Source organism: Bos mutus, chromosome 4 (genome assembly GCF_027580195.1).
Source record: "Bos mutus isolate GX-2022 chromosome 4, NWIPB_WYAK_1.1, whole genome shotgun sequence".
NCBI classification, from domain to species: Eukaryota; Metazoa; Chordata; class Mammalia; order Artiodactyla; family Bovidae; genus Bos; species Bos mutus.
This window is the reverse complement of record NC_091620.1, coordinates 117413313-117433702: the sequence shown is the minus strand read 5'-3', so window position 1 is coordinate 117433702 and position 20390 is coordinate 117413313.

Sequence of the window (20390 nt, the reverse complement as noted above, 5' to 3'; positions counted from 1 at the left end):
CTTGATTCCAGATTGTGCTTCATCCAGCCCAGCATTTCCCATGGTGTACTTTGCATATAAGTTAAAAGAACAGGGTAACAATCTACAGCCTTTATGTACTCTGTTTCCAATTTTGAACCAGTCCCTTGTTCCATATCCAGTTTTAGCCATTGCTTCTTGATCTAAATACAGATTTCTCAGAAGGCAAGTAAGGTGGTCTGATATTTCCATCTCTTTAAGAATTTTCCAGTTTGTTGTGGTCCACACAGTCAAAGGCTTTAGTGTAGTCAATGAAGCATAAGTAGATGCTTTTTTCTAGAATTCTCTTGTTTTTTCTATGATGCACTGGATGTTGGGAATTTGATCACTGCTTCCTCTGTCTTTTCTAAATCCAGCTTGTACATCTGAAGTTCTCAGTTCACATACTGTTGAAGCCTAGCTTGAAGGGTTTTCAGCATTACCTTACTAGCATGTAAAATGAGTGCAATTGTGTGGTAGCTTGGACATTCGTTGGCATTGCCCTTCTTTGGCATTGCCCTTCTTTGGAATTGGGATGAAAACTGACTGTTTCCTGTTTGTTACAAACTTGTATATAGCCTGACTTGGAGTTGTCACTCAGAACTAACTGAGGTGCTGTATCCTGGGCTGTAGTCCTCATTTTTCCCCAGATAAAAAACTTAAATTGCAACTCTCAAACTGGGCATGCTTTTTATACTGACATAGCCTATCGAGAGAATATAGAATTTAAATAAACCATATAAATGCAAAGAAGAAAACATAGTTATCCATAACCCATCACTTGGAGATATTTATGTAAAAAAAAATTATAAGGTGTTCTTTTTATGTACATGCTTAACTTTTTCTAAAAGTAACACACATGACATTTTTGCACTGCAAATTTTGTATTGCGTCACATAACTCTAAATGCTTTTCACTAATAACAGGTAAAGAACCACAAATTCCACTGTGTTACTGAGTTTAAGCTCACTGTGCTTGCTGCACAAGAGGCCAATAAATCCGAGGGATGAGGTGTTGAGACAAGGAATATAACTTTATTTGGAAAACCAGTTGACAGAGAAGATGGCAGTGTTCATATCAGTTGAGTCACTCATTCATGTCCAACTTTTTGCGACCCCATGAACCGTAGCATGCCAGGCCTCCCTGTCCATTACCAACTCTCGGAGTCCACCCAAACCCATGTCCATTGAGTAGGTGATGCCCTCCAACCATCTCATCCTCTGTCATCCCCTTCTCCTCCTGCCCTCTATCTTTCCCAGCATCAGGGTCTTTTCCAATGAGTCAGCTCTTCACATCAGGTGGCCAAAGTATTGGAGTTTCAGCTTCAACATCAGTCCTTCCAATGAACACCCAGGACTGGTCTGATGGACTGGTTGGATCTCCTTGCTTTCCAAGGGACTCTCAAGAGTCTTCTCCAACACCACAGTTCAAAAGCATCAATTCTTCTGCACTCAGCTTTCTTTATAGTCCAACTCTCACATCCATACATGCTGCTGCTGCTAAGTCACTTCAGTTGTGTCTGACTCTGTGCGACCCCATAGACGGGAGCCCACCAGGCTTCCCTGTCCCCGGGATTCTCCAGGCAAGAACACTGGAGTGGGTTGCCATTTCCTTCTCCAATGCAGGAAAGTGAAAAGTGAAAGTGAAGTTGCTCAGTCGTGTCTGACCCTCAGTGACCCCATGGACTGTAGCCTACCAGGCTCCTCTGTCCATGGGGTTTTCAAGCAAGAGTACTGGAGTGGGGTGTCATTGCCTTCTCCGCATCCATACATGATCACTGAAAAAACCATAGCCTTGACTTAGACGGACCTTTGTTGGCAAAGCAATGTCTCTGCTCTTTAATATGCTCTCTAGTTTGGTCATAACTTTCCTTCAAAGGAGTAAGATGGCAGAGTAATGTCTCAAAATAACCATCTTGTCTGGGTCTGGATCCCAGGTTCATTTATGTATCAGAGATGAGGTGGGGGTGGGGGCACGGGAGGGGGAGTGTGGAAATGAATTAAAAAGACCATTTAATTTTTTCAAATATCTCCTAGAATGGCAAGCCTCAGGCAGGGGAATGTGTCAGTTTATTGTCATTCATAGGTGTCAATATTGGATATCAGATTGTCTCCCTGTGAGGTAAACAAAGGCGCTTTGGTTTAAGGGTCAGGTAGAGGGGATAAGGTTCTCTGAGGCACACCATTATGTATGATTATAATAACAAAAGAGGCCAAAGACACAGGTCTAGAACAGAGGAGTCAATATTGATTTCTCTGGGTTACATAAGTCATATCTGAGGGTTTGAGTCTCTCTTCAATTTAATCTGTGTTACTCAGTAAATTCTTAGAAAATGATTAGGTTTTTGTGTTTTGAGCTCTTGTTGAAATGTGTGGTATGGTAACATTTTAGAATTTCCACTTATAAAATTATATCAAGATTGTGTTAAATTACAAATGTAAAATTTCCTCAAATCCCTCCCCCTCCACAATTGAACTATCTTTTCTGACATAATTTTAAAGGGATTTAAATTTTCCATTATTAGAATTTTTACATCAAAACTGATCTTTTAAAATTATTCTTAATATTGGATTGTATAACTTTTAGTTACAACAATAATGTACACTGTAGATTTTTTGGATAAATTATAAGCAGTGAGATGGCTGAGAAAAACAAAGACTACATTAATAGTACATGAAAAAACTTAGAGTGTTACCTGTATGATACTCTTCAATGACTTCCTTCTAATAGTCAATTTTATGTAACATACTTTCTAATGTTGTTTGCTTTGGTGTATTTATGTCAATGTGCATATGTTGCTTTTCATAATTTCTTATAATTTGCTTCTTAATAAAGAAGCAAGATTTATTTTAACTTCTTTTTTTTCAAAGAAAAACAAGCCAACAGTATTTGTGAAAGTTGAAGTAATTAGAAATAATTTCAACTTAATAACACTAAAGCTATCATTAAAGCAATAGAATGTCAAAAGTTGATAATCTCATATTATCTTAGTTCAATTAATTCATAGTTGACTTGGATCATAACCCTATGTAATCTTGTGTAGTTTATTTAGTCAGAAAAAAAGTAACACTATATTGAGAGAAAATAATAACTTCAAAATACTCTAACTTCCTTGTTTTAAAATGATTGCATGGTGATATTACAAAATAAAAAAGCAGTTCCAATTAAACATTGTAAGAAGACAAAGTCCCTTGTAAAATATAATTAAACAAATATGTCTATCCAAAATAAATAATTTGAATATAAGGCAGTGAGTTGTACTAAAAAATCCAAATTTTGAAAGCTATTGCATATTTTATACTTTAAATATTCTAAATATTCCCGGTGCCAATATGTTGAGAATTATTAACAAATTCAAATAATACTGTGTTTGTCTTCCCTGTTAGCTCAGTTGGTAAAGAATCCTCCTACAATATAGGAGACCTGGGTTCGATCCCTGAGTTGGGAAGATTCCCTGGAGAAGGGAATGGCTACCCACTCAAGTATTCTGGCCTGGAGAATTCCATGGACTGTATAGTTAGTCCATGGGGTCACAAAGAGCTGGACATGACTTTGTCTTATGACTTAAAAATATTGTTAATGCCAAGAGAAATGTATTGGTTGTTCACTTTGGAAATGGCATATTTTCTATCTTCATTATCATTATTAAAAATGTTCATTTCCATGAAAAGAATTTGATAACAGTGATAATATCTATTGAGTGAAGGAAAAGTTTAGAGTTGTTTGTAACACATCTGAATCACTGCTGAATAGGCAAAGTTTGTATGTGTTTTCTTTTAACATCCCTAAAAGTATTATGATTCGTTTTCACTTTAAAGCAATGTTTTAAAATCATGATCTTTAGGAAAATATCAGAATCATCTAATTCACTGGCAAAACATGCAATACACAAGACCAGTTACATCAAAAATGCAATGCATATATATGAGGGTTGTGTGGGTCAAGTTACATTACTAAATCTGAATCTTTGGAAGAAAGATATGAGTATTATTACTTTTAATCAGCTTATCTAAATCTTCTTAAAAAATAAATTCCAATATTTTCTAAAATATTTTTTTAACTTATAAGTTAAAATATCAGGTAATAAAATGTGACATATTAATAGTCAAATATCACACCCATACTCATATCACATGTTTACTTTGAAAATCTAAAAGTTAATCTCTGCCATGGAAATCAGGACCCTCTGAAGAAGCTGTAAGAGATGGCAGGCAGGTCAGATCCCATAATGTGACAATCATCTGCTTGTTGGTGACATTCTCATTCTTCACATTCAATAATAGTTATAAAACTTTCTACATGGCAAGATATCTTGTGCTTTCAATACAAGAGTCATAATAGAAGATGATTATGATTGCTATGAAGATGTAAAGAAGCTTCTTAAACTCATCAGAGAGAAGGTAAAGGGTGCAAATAATGATAAAAAGGAAGAACTTAATATAATGAAAAATAAACAGAATTAACAAAGTGAAATTTTGATTCTCTGAAATTACTTACTTTTTTTTCAAATCTTTGGTGAAAAAATAGGGCAAAATATAAGTATAACTATATGATTGCCTTGGCTAGTAAGCAGAACAATGATAATTTATGAGCCAATCATTTGATCACATGGAAATTTGATCACATGAAACAGACGATGTTTCAGCTGTTTTTCCCTTTTAAAGGGATTTTCCAGGTAAGAATAATGGAGTGGGCTGTCATTTCCTTTTCCAGGGGATCTTCTCAACCCAGATTTTGAATCTGTGTCTCCTGAGTCTCCAGCACTGGCAGGTGGATTCTTTACCAGCTGAGCCACCAGGGAAGCCATTTTAAAGTAATTATTGATCCCCAAAGTTTAAATGGCATTTGAAATGATAAGGTAAACAGAACTTTTAGTAAGCTTATGGGAGTAGGGCTCAGGACCTGCTGAAAATGAGAGACCCAATGAACCTTGAAGGTTTTCACTTGGGAACCCCAAAAGCTATTCAAAGAGCCAACCTGAGCAACCCACATCGGAATCACATTTGTCTCTGGATTATTAGGGTGATTCACTCTCAGACTATCTCCCCTCTATTAGCAAAAATAAATCATTTCTGAAAAAGGATAGCAGATAAGAAATTATATACCAGAACATCAAAAATTAACTGCTTAGGAGTCAATCCAGCAAAAGACTTTATAAAGGAAATAATAAAACATTATTAAAAGGAATATTTAAATGCCAAAGTATTGGAAGGATATAACATGCTTATTAAGTGTAAACATCCATATTTTAAATATTCCAAATATTTTGTAAAATTTAGTGTAATCACCATGAAAATGTTTAACAGGTTGCTTTGTGGAAATTCACAACCTGCTTTTTTTAAAAAATTCATTTATTTTAATTGGAGGCTAATTACTTTATAATATTGGGGTGGTTTTTGCCATACACTGACATGAATCAGTCATGGGTGTACATGCGCCACCCTGTCTGAACCCCCCCTCCTACCTCCCTCCCATCACTCTGGGTTGTCCCAGTGCGAAATAGATGACCAGTCCAAGTGTAATGGATGAAGCAAGACATACAAACTGCTTTTAAAACTAAGAATAATGAAGACAGTCATGAAAAGGGTGAGTGGGAGGACTTTCATTACTATAAAATCAACACTCACTATAAAATTAGCACTCACTATTTAGCTACAGTAATTAAACAGTGTTGCACTGACACCAAACTAGACATTTGGCCAAAGAAACATGATGAAGAATCCAGAAATGAATCCAAAGTTTTATTGTGCAGAGAGTTTTGGTAGGGATGACTTCAGTTCAAGGAGTTTAGAAAAGATCAGAAACATCTATAATGTATGCCCCAAACCTGAAGCACTTGTAAAAGCCCAAAGGGCATGTGTCTTTTAATTCTCACTTTCACAGATATGCACTTGGAGGAGTGGAGAAAATCTTCCTCCTTTTGAATCTCCACAAGGCATTAAATGACTCTACACATATCTTGCACTGTACACAAACATCTCTCCAGGGCTGACTGAGGACATAAAGGTGAAAAGTAAAGCTTAGAAGAGATAACTCAATTGATCCTATTGACTGTGGGGTAAGAGGAGATTTCTTCAAAGGATACAAAAGTCATTAAGTGTAAAGAGAAAGGCTGACAAACTGTATCACATTCAAACAAGGATCTTCTCAAGAATTCATTATTAAGAAATTCAAAATTAAGCCACAGACTGGGATAGATTATTTGTTATGCATGTACCCAACAAAGAAGTCATATACAGAATATATAGAGAAGAACAGCAACAAGCAGACAACCAAAATGAAATGAATGCAAATTACTTGCACAGTCACTTCCACTTCGTAAAAGTGATAAAAATTCATTACTTTTCATAAGCAAAATACAAATTAAATCCTCCATAAGACGTATATGACAAAATGGATAACTAATGATAACACCAGGGTTAGTGAGAATATGGAACATTGGAATGTCATAGATGGCTTGGATTTTTAGATAAGGTAAATTTATTCAGAACTGTTCCTTCCCTTGTACTGTAAGTTGACTTTTTCTTGATCATTTTATGAATCATTTTACCTAAGATTTTTACATGTTTTGTGACTCAGCATATTAACTTAAATGTATGTAACATTTTTATATATTTAATAAGTTTTCTGGCTGCTGAACTCTAAATTATGACTCAGTGTGCTTGACGACACTGTATTAAGATAGATTTTGATTAATAATTTAGAAGCCAATTATAAGGAACCATTGACATAAATTCACCACAAAACAAAGATGTATCACAGAAAATCAACTGGTAGGATGAAGCATAGAAAGTAACTATTTGTAAATACAAACTAACATCCCTCTCCTTTCAATTCACATACTATTAATACAGACGCTATTTTTCTCAGTCATTCTATTTCACAAAATTTATCCCAGGAAATAAAACAACTTTTGTTGAATAGGAATTTTTAACAAAACAGTATTGCTCACAACATTATATAAAACAGTAAATAGTTTTATATGATAAAATATTTTATGAAAGAAATTATATGTTAATTTTAACCAATTTTATAATTTGGGAAAATTGTGCTATATGAGATTCCTTTTTGTAATTTTCTAATGGAAAAAAAAGTTCATAATATATGGGAAAAAATCTAAATTGCCTTTTGGAAAGAGAGAGATATGAAAATTTAATCACTTTCCAATCCCAAAGAAAGGCAGTGCCAAAGGATGACCAAACTATCATATGATTGCACTCATCTCACAAGCTAGCAAAGTAATGCTCAAAATTGTCCAAGCCAGGATTCAAAAATCTGCGAATCATGAAATTCTGGATATTCAAGCTAGTTTTTAAAAAGGCAGAGGAACCAGAGATTAAATTGCCAACATCCATTGGATCATTGAAAAAGGAAGAGAGTTCCAGAAAAACGTCTACTTCTGCTTTATTGACTATACCAAAGCCTTTGACTGTGTGGATCACAACAAACTGGAAAATTCTTAAAAAGATGGGAAAACCAGACCATCTTACCTGCCTCTGAGAAATCTATATGCAGGTCAAGAAGCAAGTTAGAACTGGACATGGAAAAGCAGACTGGTTCCAAATTGGGGAAGGAGTATGTCAAGGCTGTATATTGTCACCCTGTTTATTTAACAATATGCAGAGTACATCATGAGACATGCTGGGCTGGATGAAGCACAAGCTAGAATCAAGATTGTCAGGAGAAATATCAATAACCTTAGATATGCAAATGACACCACCCTTATGGCAGAAAGCGAAGAACTAAAGATCCTCTTGATGAAAATGAAAAAGGAGAGTGACAAAGTTGGCTTAAAACTCAGCATTCAGAAATCTAGGATCATGGCATCTGGTTCCATTACTTCATGGCAAATAGATGGGGAAACAATAGAAACAGTGTCTGACTTTAGTTTGGGGGGGGGCTCCAAAATCCCTGCAGATGGTGACTGCAGCCATGAAACTGAAAGACGCTTGCTCCTTGGAAGAAAAGATATGACCAGCCTAGACAGCATATTAAAAAGGAAAAACATGACTTTGCAACAAAGGTCTGTCTAGTCAAAGCTATGGTTTTTCCAGTAGTCATGTATGGATGTGAGAGTTGGACTATAAAGAAAGCTGAGTGCTGAAGAATTGATGCCTTTTGGACTGTGATGTTGGAGAAGACTTTTAGAGTCCCTTGGACTGAAAATAAATCCAACCAGTCAGTCCTAAAGGCACTCAGTCCTGAATGTTCATTGGAAAGACTGATACTGAAGCTGAAACTCCTGGTCACCTGATGAGAAGTGACTTATTTGAAATGACTCTGATGCTGGGAAAGATTGAAGCTGGGAGGAGAAGGGGATGACAGAGGATGGGATGGTAGGATGGCATCACTCACTCAATGGCCATGAGCTTGAGCAAGCTCAGGAAGTTGGTGATGGTCAGGGAGGCCTGGCAGGTGCAGTCCATGGGGTTATAAAGAGTCGGACACCACTGAGGGACTGAACCGACTGACTGAACCACAGAATGAGCATCAGAGAAGAAAGTAAAGAGCCACTCTGGCTACAAAATATTAGTTATGGTAGCTTTTGGTTTTCTCAGTTGTTATTGGTAAAGCATTTTAAAGTTGTATTTATTACTTTCAAATATGAGAACGAATAACAAAATTCAGAATGCAGATATGTCATGTGTGTTCTTTAAAAAATGAAAATGTTGATAAAAATAAAGACTGCAAGTAATCCATCAAAATTTAACTGTGATTATCTAAATGACAAGAGTGGCATTTTTTCTTCTTTTTCATTTGCAATTTCTAGATTTTCCACAATAAGTAGGAAAACAAAACAATACAATGATGCATGCTGTTAAAATAAATATTAAACTTAATTCTACCCACCAAAAATCTTCTTTTGCTAAATTTTAATCCCATATTTAATTTATGTTGTAACTTAACATCATCAAGTATTCAACAATTATTTATTCAGGGGTAATAGATATGGTTATAGTCAGTTAGTAACAATTATGAACGAAATATTGTTCTTTTCTAAACTTGCTTGGCATGAAGGAAAGAACTGAATACAAATCTCAAGTATGATTCCAGCATGAAAAATGTTATAATACAATTAATATGAAATGAAAGTCATGATTTCTAACATTGGAATAAAAAAAAAAAAAAATGTGTTCCTGAAGAATGTGCAGTAAACTAGAACTTGAAATATGAGTACTTTTTCCCTGACAGAGTGTGGGTAAAAATGTACCTAGGCTGAGATAAATGTGTGTGTGTGTGTGTGTGTGTTTTCATTAATACAAATATTTTTTAAAAGATTTATTTAATGCACATTGTTGTTCAGTTGCTAAGTCATATCTGACATATTAATCCAGCCCAGTTACATGGTCTTTGTGATAGAATAAAATTATAAAAATTAGGTAAAGTTTGGTGATATGCCCTCCCCTCGCCAAGTCCCCCCCCATCCCATGGCCCTATTTTCACCAATAAGATGCAGCTGATGCCAGCTCGGAGGTTCTATGAGATCTCAGGTCCTGCATTTACTATTTGCAACTCATTCTTTGGCAATATGGCTGTCTTGTGATGAGCTAAGGCACATCAGAAATCATGAGTAGTGATTTCCCTGGTGAACCAGTGGCTACAACTTCATGCTCCCAAAGCAGGAGGCCCAGGTATGATCCATGGTTAGTAAACTAGATCCCACATGCTGCAAGTAAGGGTTTGTATAATGCAAACTAAACATCCTGTATGCCACAACTGAGAAACTAATGATTACTTACAATGTTGGATTCATGATGTCTGAAGAAGAGGATTTAGCTTCAGGATCAGGGAGCAGACTTGATCCCTTGGAGCTTTTGTGTGGCCGAAGTTTTACTACAATGAACGCTAAAAAGCAGAGAACGCTTTTGACCTAGACATCAGAAGGGGGACGGAGAGTGCCCTTTCACTAGTCTTAGCAAGGGAGCTATATACTTTTTCAATTGGTTATTAACAACAGATCAAAAGAAAGTCTCAAGGTTGTAAAAATCTTACCAGACCCATTCCCACAATTTACATTTTAAGATGACAGGATTAGTCAGAAGGTTCTTAAGGAGAAACATATCCTTGAGCAGGATTCACTGTTGTTATGTAATCCTTGGTACAGAGTTCAAGATGAGTTGTTTTGTCATGTAATCATTAGCTCTGGGCTTAAAGAAAAAAATGTTTTATGTGACTAAGATGCAGGAATGTAGAAAAAATAAGTTTATCCTTTTTTCTTCCAGAGCCCCAGACTCCTTTTTCCCCTCCTCCTCCTCCTCCTCTTCCTCCTCCTCGTCCAGAACCCTGGACTTCTTATCAACCTAAGCATTAACTCTCTCAGTAATTAACATTGAAAGTATGTGGTATATTTAGGCATTTTACTTGAAACAGTAGATATGGCATTTTGTTTATTTATTTATTTTTTTTGTGATTATTTTAAAAGTTCCTTCAAGCCTAAGTCAGCTTATTGTGATATATTATGAGATTTGTACAAACAGTGTTTTGTACTTTGGTGGTAGAATTGTGATCCCAAAGATGGGTGATGCGTGGACTGTGATAAAACTGCACGAAAGCCAAGATTCACAGCAAGAGTAAAACAATGACTTGATGGTTGAATGAGAAAATGCTACTGTATTTTTAAAATGACACAGTTTTTTGCCTTTTCTCACTTCTGGGGACTCTGTCTTCTCTTGTTATATCTCTCATTTATAACCACTCAGTCTTGGTCTCCTTTGTGGTTACCAGAAAGCCCACCCCTCTGTGACAGACCTTTCCCTGGCACACTGGGTTCCCTTTTCACCCTGTACATTTGTACGTATGATGCACCTTGATCCATTCCACACAAATCAAATGTTGCCTCAAAGTAACAGTCATGCTACTACCAGATAAATAAAGCAACAGTGAATTACTTCTATAGAGATAATGATTTAAAGATTTTGAAACATGTTTATCATTCAAGACAATAGATTGCTTGCTTTTCACATAGAGTTTAGAAAGTAGGAAAAATGTTTTCACGATCATTATACACTGTTGGAAGATAATAATGGATGCAACCACCAAACTAAGCATTTTGGGGTATTTTAATAAGAAAGGAAGATATTATCAAACTGTTAAGAAAGCCAGACTAGAGTAAATAAAAACCTGAAGATTGAAAATGGGTGGGTGGCTGTACAAACAGTATTTTCTCCTCCTTGAGACTCAGAGACATTAAAAATGCCTAGTAGACAGCCACAGGGACTGGCAGTTGGCCTTGGAAAAGCATCATGAATTTAGTGAAATGATTATCTGTGGAGCATCTGGGCCAAAATGCCCCACATCTCTACTTGTTTATAAGGATCTACTGCCTACAGTTACTTGACCTCAGAAAAAGTTAAGCATGTTGATTTTAAAATAAATTAAGCAAATACTTGCAGCAAGTTTCTAATATGGGCTTGGAGTCTCTAGAGAAGAATAGAGCCTGGGACCAATCCAGAAATTGTAAAAATCATGAAAAGGCCAAAAAAAAAAAAAGATATAACTGAGCTATTCTCAGGATTACTGTTCATGAATAAAAATATATTGATGGATGGGTGAAGCCATTCTGCATCTTTCCAATAAGTAAAAATTCTTGGGGCATCTGTGGGGTCTACAATTCCAGATGTTCCATCTGGAATGAAAGCTTGGCTCCTTCACTGTTAGGTAGGTTCAGATGAATAAAGAGCTTTTTTGTTTGTGTGTTTTGTTTTTTAGGAGACCAAAAAAAGTCAGTGAAAATGATTTATGAGAAGGATAAAAGGAAACCTAAGCAGGTCAGATGGAGGTACAAACTTTCAACCTCGAAGGCCTCATCAGAGGATAATCAGTTATGGATGATATTTTGAACAAGGTTCACATTTGAATTTCAGGATATTCCACTGTGTCCTTCCGGGAACAGCCTCACAGCCCTTGACTGGACCCATTTTGTAAATATGTTTGTCTTAAGATGTACTGACGGCTATTTCATATGGCTCAGGTCGGGCCTGAACCTGGACCGTTGGAGACAGTAGCTGTCTACAGGTACTTGTAGCTGTCTACTATAGGTACATTAAATCCCACAAAGAAGAAAACAGAGCATTTATTAACCCTCATCCTCTCCTGATAGAGTTAATTCTGTTATTATTTCTGTTCTGAGCACCAGAAAGGCAGGATGTGATTAATGACCCTGACAGATCTAGGGATCATCTAACCAGCCTTTAGACCAATGAGAGAACCAATCCTGTAGCCTGCAGGACAAGGGAAAGATGCACAACTGACCACACTATAGATTGAACCACTGATTTGAAACCTAGAATCAGTAGGTAGCAAGAAACTCTGAACCTTGAAAGAGAAAATACAAATGAATGAACAGGAAAACTAACCTTGTAAGAAATAAATAATTCAGGAAACAAGCAACTGAAACAGTTTTCTACTCAGTACTCTCAGATTCTGAAATATTATGTATCCCTATCAAAAGAATATGCTGTAATAAAATCAGAATAGAGAACAGAAAAATATTTTTTGTAAATTAGAAATATTGACGTAATATATTTTTAAAGAAATTAAATGGGTTAAATAGGAGGACTGATTTAAATAATGTTATTGTCAGAGAGGGGTTTCACTTGTGGCTCAGCTGGTAAAAGAATCTACCTGCAATGTAGGAGACCTGTGTTCGATCCCTGGGCTGGGAAGATACCCTGTAAAAGGGACCAGCTACCCACTCCAGTATTCTGGCCTAGAGAATTCCACAGACTGTACGGTCCATGGGGTGACAAAGAGTCAAACACGACTGAGCAACTTTCACTTTCATTGTTAGGGAGGAAGAAATTTTTCTCGGCCTTTCTAGGTTCTTCTGGCTGGTCTAAGAATTAAATTGGCATGAGGTAGATTAATGGGGGAAAATCAAACAGAAGTTTAATAACAAATATAACTATGAAATGAGGTTCATGATTTTGTACAGGAGACAGGGATCCAGACCATCCCCATGGAAAAGAAATGCAAAAAAATCAAAATGGCTGTCTGGGGAGGCCTTACAAATAGCTGTGAAAAGAAGAGAAGTGAAAAGCAAAGGAGAAAAGGAACGATATAAACATCTGAATGCAGAGTTCCAAAGAATAGCAAGAAGAAATAAGAAAGCCTTCTTCAGCTATCAATGCAAAGAAATAGAGGAAAACAACAGAATGGGAAAGACTAGAGATCTCTTCAAGAAAATCAGAGATACCAAAGGAACATTTCATGCAAAGATGGGCTGGATAAAGGACAGAAATGGTATGGATCTAACAGAAGCAGAAGATATTAAGAAGAGATGGCGAGAATACACAGAAGAACTGTACAAAAAAGATCTTCATGACCCAGATAATCACGATAGTGTGATCACTGACCTAGAGCCAGACATCCTGGAATGTGAAGTCAAGTGGGCCTTAGAAAGCATCACTAGGAACAAAGCTAGTGGAGTTGATGGAATTTCAGTTGAGCTACTCCAAATCCTGAAAGATGATGCTGTGAAAGTGCTGCACTCAATATGCCAGCAAATTTGGAAAACTCAGCAGTGGCCACAGGACTGGAAAAGGTCAGTTTTCATTCCAATCCCAAAGAAAGGCAATGTGAAAGAATGCTCAAACTACCGCACAATTGCACTCATCTCACACGCTAGTAAAGTAATGCTCAAAATTCTCCAAGCCAGGCTTCAGCAATATGTGAACCATGAACTTCCTGATGTTCAAGCTAGTTTTAGAAAAGGCAGAGAAACCAGAGATCAAATTGCCAAAATCCACTGGATCATTGAAAAAGCAAGAGAGTTCCAGAAAAACACCTATTTCTGCTTTATTGAGTATGCCAAAGCCTTTGACTGTGTGGATCACAATAAACTGGAAAATTCTGAAGGAGATGGGAATACCAGACCACCTGATCTGCCTCTTGAGAAATTTGTATGCAGGTCAGGAAGCAACAGTTAGAACTGGACATGGAACAAGAGACTGGTTCCAAATAGGAAAAGGAGTTCATCAAGACTGTATATTGTCACCCTGCTTATTTAATTTATATGCAGAGTACATCATGAGAAACACTGGACTGGAAGAAACACAAGCTGGAATCAAGATTGCCCAGAGAAATATCAATAACCTCAGATATGCAGATGACACCACCCTTATGGCAGAAAGTGAAGAGGAACTAAAAAGCCTCTTGAAGAAAGTGAAAGTGGAGAGTGAAAAAGTTGGCTTAAAGCTCAAGATTCAGAAAACGAAGATCATGGCATCCGGTCCCATCACTTCACGGGAAATAGATGGGGAAACAGTGGAAACAGTGTCAGACTTTATCTTTCTGGGCTCCAAAATCACTACAGATGGTGACTGCAGCCATGAAATTAAAAGGCGCTTACTCCTTGGAAGGAAAGTTATGACCAACCTAGATAGCATGTTGAAAAGCAGAGACATTACTTTGCCAACAAAGGTGTCTAGTCAAGGCTATGGTTTTTCCTGTGGTCATGTATGGATGTGAGAGGTGGACTGTGAAGAAGGCTGAGCGCCGAAGAATTGATGGTTTTGAACTGTGGTGTTGGAGAAGACTCTTGAGAGTCTCTTGGACAACAAGGAGATCCATCCAGTCCATTCTGAAGGAGATCAGCCCTGGGATTTCTTTGGAAGGAATGATGCTAAAGCTGAAACTCCAGTACTTTGGCCACCTCATATGAAGAGTTGACTCATTGAAAAAGACTCTGATGCTGGGAGGGATTGGGGGCAAGAGGAGAAGGGGACGACAGAGGATGAGGTGGCTGGATGGCATCACTGACTGGATGGACGTGAGTCTGAGTGAACTCTGGGTGTTGGTGATGGACAGGGAGGCCTGACGTGCTGTGATTCATGGGGTCGCAAAGAGTTGGACACGACTGAGTGACTGATCTGATCTGATCTGATACATTAATACACGAGAGAGAAAGACAGAAAAATTGAGTAAAGTCACAATGGCTAAAACCCTCATCTTAAATACCATATTCAAGTAAAAACAAAAATAAAAGCAAAAATAAACAAATGGGACCTAATTAAACTTAAAAGCTTCTGCACAACAAAGGAAACTATTAGCAAGGTGAAAAGGCAGCCTTCAGAATGGGAGAAAATAATAGCAAATGAAGCAACTGACAAACAATTAATCTCAAAAATATACAAGCATCTCCTACAGCTCAACTCCAGAAAAATAAATGACCCAATCAAAAAATGGGCCAAAGAACTAAATAGACATTTCTCCAAAGAAGACATACAGATGGCTAACAAACACATGAAAAGATGCTCAACATCACTCATTATCAGAGAAATGCAAATCAAAACCACTATGAGGTACCATTTCACGCCAGTCAGAATGGCTGCGATCCATAAGTCTACAAGCAAATGCTGGAGAGGGTGTGGAGAAAAGGAACCCTCTTACACTGTTTGTGGGAATGCAAACTAGTACAGCCACTATGGAGAACAGTGTGGAGATTCCTTAAAAAACTGAAAATAGAACTGCTTTATGATCCAACAATCCCACTGCTAGGCATACACACTGAGGAAACCAGAAGGGAAAGAGACATGTGTACCCCAATGTTCATCGCAGCACTGTTTATAATAGCCAGGACATGGAAGCAACCTAGATGCCCATCAGCAGATGAATGGATAAGAAAGCTGTGGTTCATATACACAATGGAGTATTACTCAGCCATTAAAAAGAATACATTTGAATCCATTCTAATGAGACGGATGAAACTGGAACCTATTATACAGAGTGAAGTAAGCCAGAAAGAAAAACACCAATACAGTATACTAACGTATATATATGGAATTTAGGAAGATGGTAACAATAACCCTGTGTACGAGACAGCACAAGAGACACTGATGTATAGATCAGTCTTATGGAGTCTGTGGGAGAGGGAGAGGGTGGGGAGATTTGGGAGAATGGCATTGAAACATGTATAATATCATGTATGAAACGAGTCGCCAGTCCAGGTTTGATGCACAATACTGGATGCCTGGGGCTGGTGCACTGGGACGACCCAGAGGAATGGTATGGGGAGGGAGGAGGGAGGAGGGTTCCGGATGGGGAACACAGGTATACCTGTGGCGGATTCATTTCGATATTTGGCAAAACTAATACAATATTGTAAAGTTTAAAAATAAAATAAAATTAAAAAAAAAAAAAAAGATGTTGTAGGAAGTGGTTTGGGATCTCACGGGGGAGAAAGGTGAGTCATATGGTTATCTATGCTGACAGCTGCCTTTCTGGACCATGTCTACTACCTACATCCTTTAGGCAATTTAGAGGGAATGTCAAAGATGCTTCTTGAGTCTTTTGGGGCTTGATTGTTTTCCACTTGAAATAATCCACATGCATAAGAGATATTTTGGAGTGGCAAATTTTGCCCCTCCTACCCTTGGGAACATAGAGGAAAATAATCAGGAGATGGGGATATGAACAAATATAATGAAATGTAGAAGCTAGAAAATAAAATATTTGTCCATAGGCAGTCCAGAGAAGGACAAAAAAAAAAAAAAAAAGAATAATGGAAACCATAATAATAATAATGATATCAGGATACTATTGAGAGGCACAGTGAGCTTTCAACATGAAAGGCCAAGGCAGGCAGGGCATAAAGAATGAAAAACAGTCCACAGGTACTGGTAAAATTTCAAATTTATAAAATTAGAAAGAGGGGGATGTAATTTTAAGAGTTTAAATAAATGAAAATCAAGTAAAAAGCCCAGAAAGACACACATATCATATATGATACTGATTCACATCAGAGACAGTGAAGAAAGGGAGACTGTGGAATTTACAATACATCCCATCCATTTGGCAACAAGTACACTGGAGCTTGTGCAAATCTATCTCCACCCTCAGCATTCCCCAAAGCGTCCAGGTGTTGAGTTTCAAACCTCTGGCTTCTCTGGGGTGCATGTTTATAATTATGCTTGATTATTTGATTTTATAGTCATAAAATCTGTCTTAATTTTCTGGAAGACAAAACATAAATAATTGGTTGCTTGAATATCTGAAAGAAAATTTAAAAAAAAATTATTAGGTAAAGTGGCATAAAGTTGGTAAAGAAATGAGATTTTTTTTAAAATTGAAAAAAGAAATCCAAAAACAGTAGAAGTAAGAAAAATTACAAAGCTATGAAGAATGAGGAAATGATTGTATTTTCAATTACAAACCAAGTGCTTTAAACAAAATTAAGATGGAACAAGTCATCTAATGACAAACTATGAAAAGTAAAGACATGTTTGGGATGGAAAAACATGTCTCTCAGCAAAAGAGACACTGATGTATAGAACAGTCTTATGGAGTCTGTGGGAGAGGGAGAGGGTGGGAAGATTTGGGAGAATGGCATTGAAACATGTAAAATATCATGTATGAACGAGTTGCCAGTCCAGGTTCGATGCACGATACTGATACTGGATGCTTGGGGCTAGTGCACTGGGATGACCCAGAGGGATGGTATGGGGGGGAGGGAGGAGGGAGGAGGGTTCAGGATGGGGAACACATGTATACCTGTGGTGGATTCATTTTGATATTTGGCAAAACTAATACAATTATGTAAAGTTTAAAAATAAAATTAAATTTAAAAAAAAAAGGAAAAACATGTCTCTTTTCCATAACGATTAATGTTTCTCTTGAGATTCTTGAAATTCTTGGAACATTAAGCCATGAGCTGACAACCATAGCAAGTGAACACTTCCTTGAAGATGGCGCTGATGTTAACAATTTTACCTGCCTTCTTGGTTAGGTGTTCTGGGAAGTGAATTTGCCAGGTGTAGTAGCTGACATCATGGATGAATGGAATTGAGTTGGTATGCAATATATTCAGCTCTAAGTATGCCCACATTTAAACATGTCCTATTAGCTTCACTGCATTCAACAACCAATATATATAGCTCCTCAATGTGTCTAAACTGTCATTCCTGGCAACACTTACCCTTTGGACAGTTTAGTCGCTCAGTCATGTCACACTCTTTGTGACCCCATGGACTACAGCCTACCAGGCCTCCCTGGAACTTGCTCAAACTCATGTCCATTGAGTCGGTGATGCCATCCCAACTATCTCATCCACTGTCGTTCCCTTCTCCTCCTGCCTTCAATCTTTCCCAGCATCAGGGACTTTTCCAATAAGTCAGTTCTTTGATTCAGATGGCCAAAGTATTGGAGCTTCAGTTTCAGATCAGTCCTTCCAATGAATATTCAGTACTGATTTCTTTTAGGATTGACTGGTTTGATCTCCTTGCAGTACCAGGGACTCTCAAGAGTCTTCTCCAACACCACACAGATCAAAAGCATCAGTTCTTCAGCTCTCAGCTTTCTTTTACTAAGGTCCAACTCTCACATCTATACATGACTACTGGAAAAACCAAAGCTTTGACTAGATGGACCTTCATCAGTAAAGTAATGTCTCTCTGCTTTTTAATATGCTGTCTATGTGGTCATAGCTTTTCTTCTAAGGAACAAGCATATTTTAATTTGATGGCTGTAGTCACCATCTGCAGTGATTTTTGGAGCCCAAGAAAGTAAAATCTGTCACTGGTTCCATTGTTTCCCCATCTATTTGCCGTGAAGCGATGGGATTAGATCCCACGATCTTAGTTTTCTGAATGTTGAGTTTAAAGCCAGCTTTTTCACGTTCCTTTTTCACTTTCATCAGGACGTTATCTAGTTCTTCTTTGCTTTCTGTGATAAAGGTTGTGTCATCTGAATATCTGAGGTTATTGATATTTCTTTTGGAAATATTGATTCCAGATTGTGCTTCATCTAGCCTGGCATTTCACATGATGTACATGGCATATAAGTTAAATAAACATGGCAAAAATATATACCCTTTACATACTCCTTTCCCAATTTGAGAATTTCCCAATTTTCAAGTTTCTGGCACTGACAGGCAGGTTCTTAACCACTAGAATCATTTGTGAAGCCTCTCTGAAAGGTAATATATCTGTGTAAAAAATTTATATTTATATATGTTCAAGCTGGTTTTAGAAAAGGCAGAGGAACCAGAGCTCAAATTGCCAACATCTGCTGGATCATTGAAAAAGCAAGAGAGTTCCAGAAAAACATTGATTTCTGCTTTATTGACTATGCCAAAGCCTTTGACTGTGTGGATCACAATAAACTGTGGAAAATTCTGAAAGAGATGGGAATACCAGACCACCTGACCTGCCTCTTGAGAAACCTATATGCAGGTCAGAAAGCAACAGTTAGAACTGGATATGGAACAACAGACTGGTTCCAAATAGGAAAAGGCTGTACATTGTCACCCTGCTTATTTAACTTATACACAGAATACGTCATGAGAAACGCTGGGCTGGAAGAAGCACAGGCTGGAATCAAGATTGCTGGGAGAAATATCAATAACCTCAGATATGCAGATGACACCACCCTTATGGCAGAAAGTGAAGAGGATCTAAAAAGCCTCTTGATGAAAGTGAAAGAGGAGAATGAAAAAGTTGACTTAAAGCTCAACGTTCAGAAAACGAAGATCGTGGCATCTAGTCCCATCACTTCATGGCAAATAGATGGGGAAACAGTGGAAACAGTGTCAGACTTTATTTTTGGGGGGCTCCAAAATCATTGCAGATGGTGATTGCAGCCATGAAATTAAAAAGCACTTACTCCTTGGAAGGAAAGTCGTGACCAACCTAGATAACACATTAAAAAGCAGAGATATTACTTTGCCAACAAAGGTCCTTCTAGTCAAGGCTATGATTTTTCCAGTGGTCATGTATGGATGTGAGAGTTGGACTGTGAAGAAAGCTGAGCGCTGAAGAATTGATGCTTTGAACTGTGGTGTTGGAGAAGACTCATGCGAGTCCCTTGGACTGCAAGGAGATCCAACCAGTCCATTCTAAAGGAGACCAGTCCTGGGTGTTCATTTGGAAGGACTGATGCTGAGGCTGAAACTCCAATACTTTGGCCACCTCATGTGAAGACTTGACTCATTGGAAAAGACCCTGATGCTGGGAGGGATTGGGGGCAGGAGGAGAAGGGAATGACAGAGAATGAGATGGCTGGATGGCACCACCTACTCGATGCACATGAATTTGAGTGAACTCCGGGAGTTGGTGTTAGACAGGGAGGCCTGGCATGCTGTGATTCATGGGGTCACAAAGAGTCGGATACAACTGAGCAACTGAACTGAACTGACTGAAGAAAAGATATTTTTAATTTGAACTGATCTTCATAAGACAACTGATAATGCCACATGAGTTGAAAATACTTCCAGTACAAAGGAAAAGATGGATTTTCCATGAATGTATCTGCAGGCTTCTGGTGACCAAGTTCCTGTATTTTTTAAGAGGTGTGGAGGGCAGAAATAACTTACAATAAGAAGTACAATTTTTAATGGCTGAGTAATATTCCATTGTGTATATGTACCATAGCTTTCTTATCTATTCATCTGCTGATGG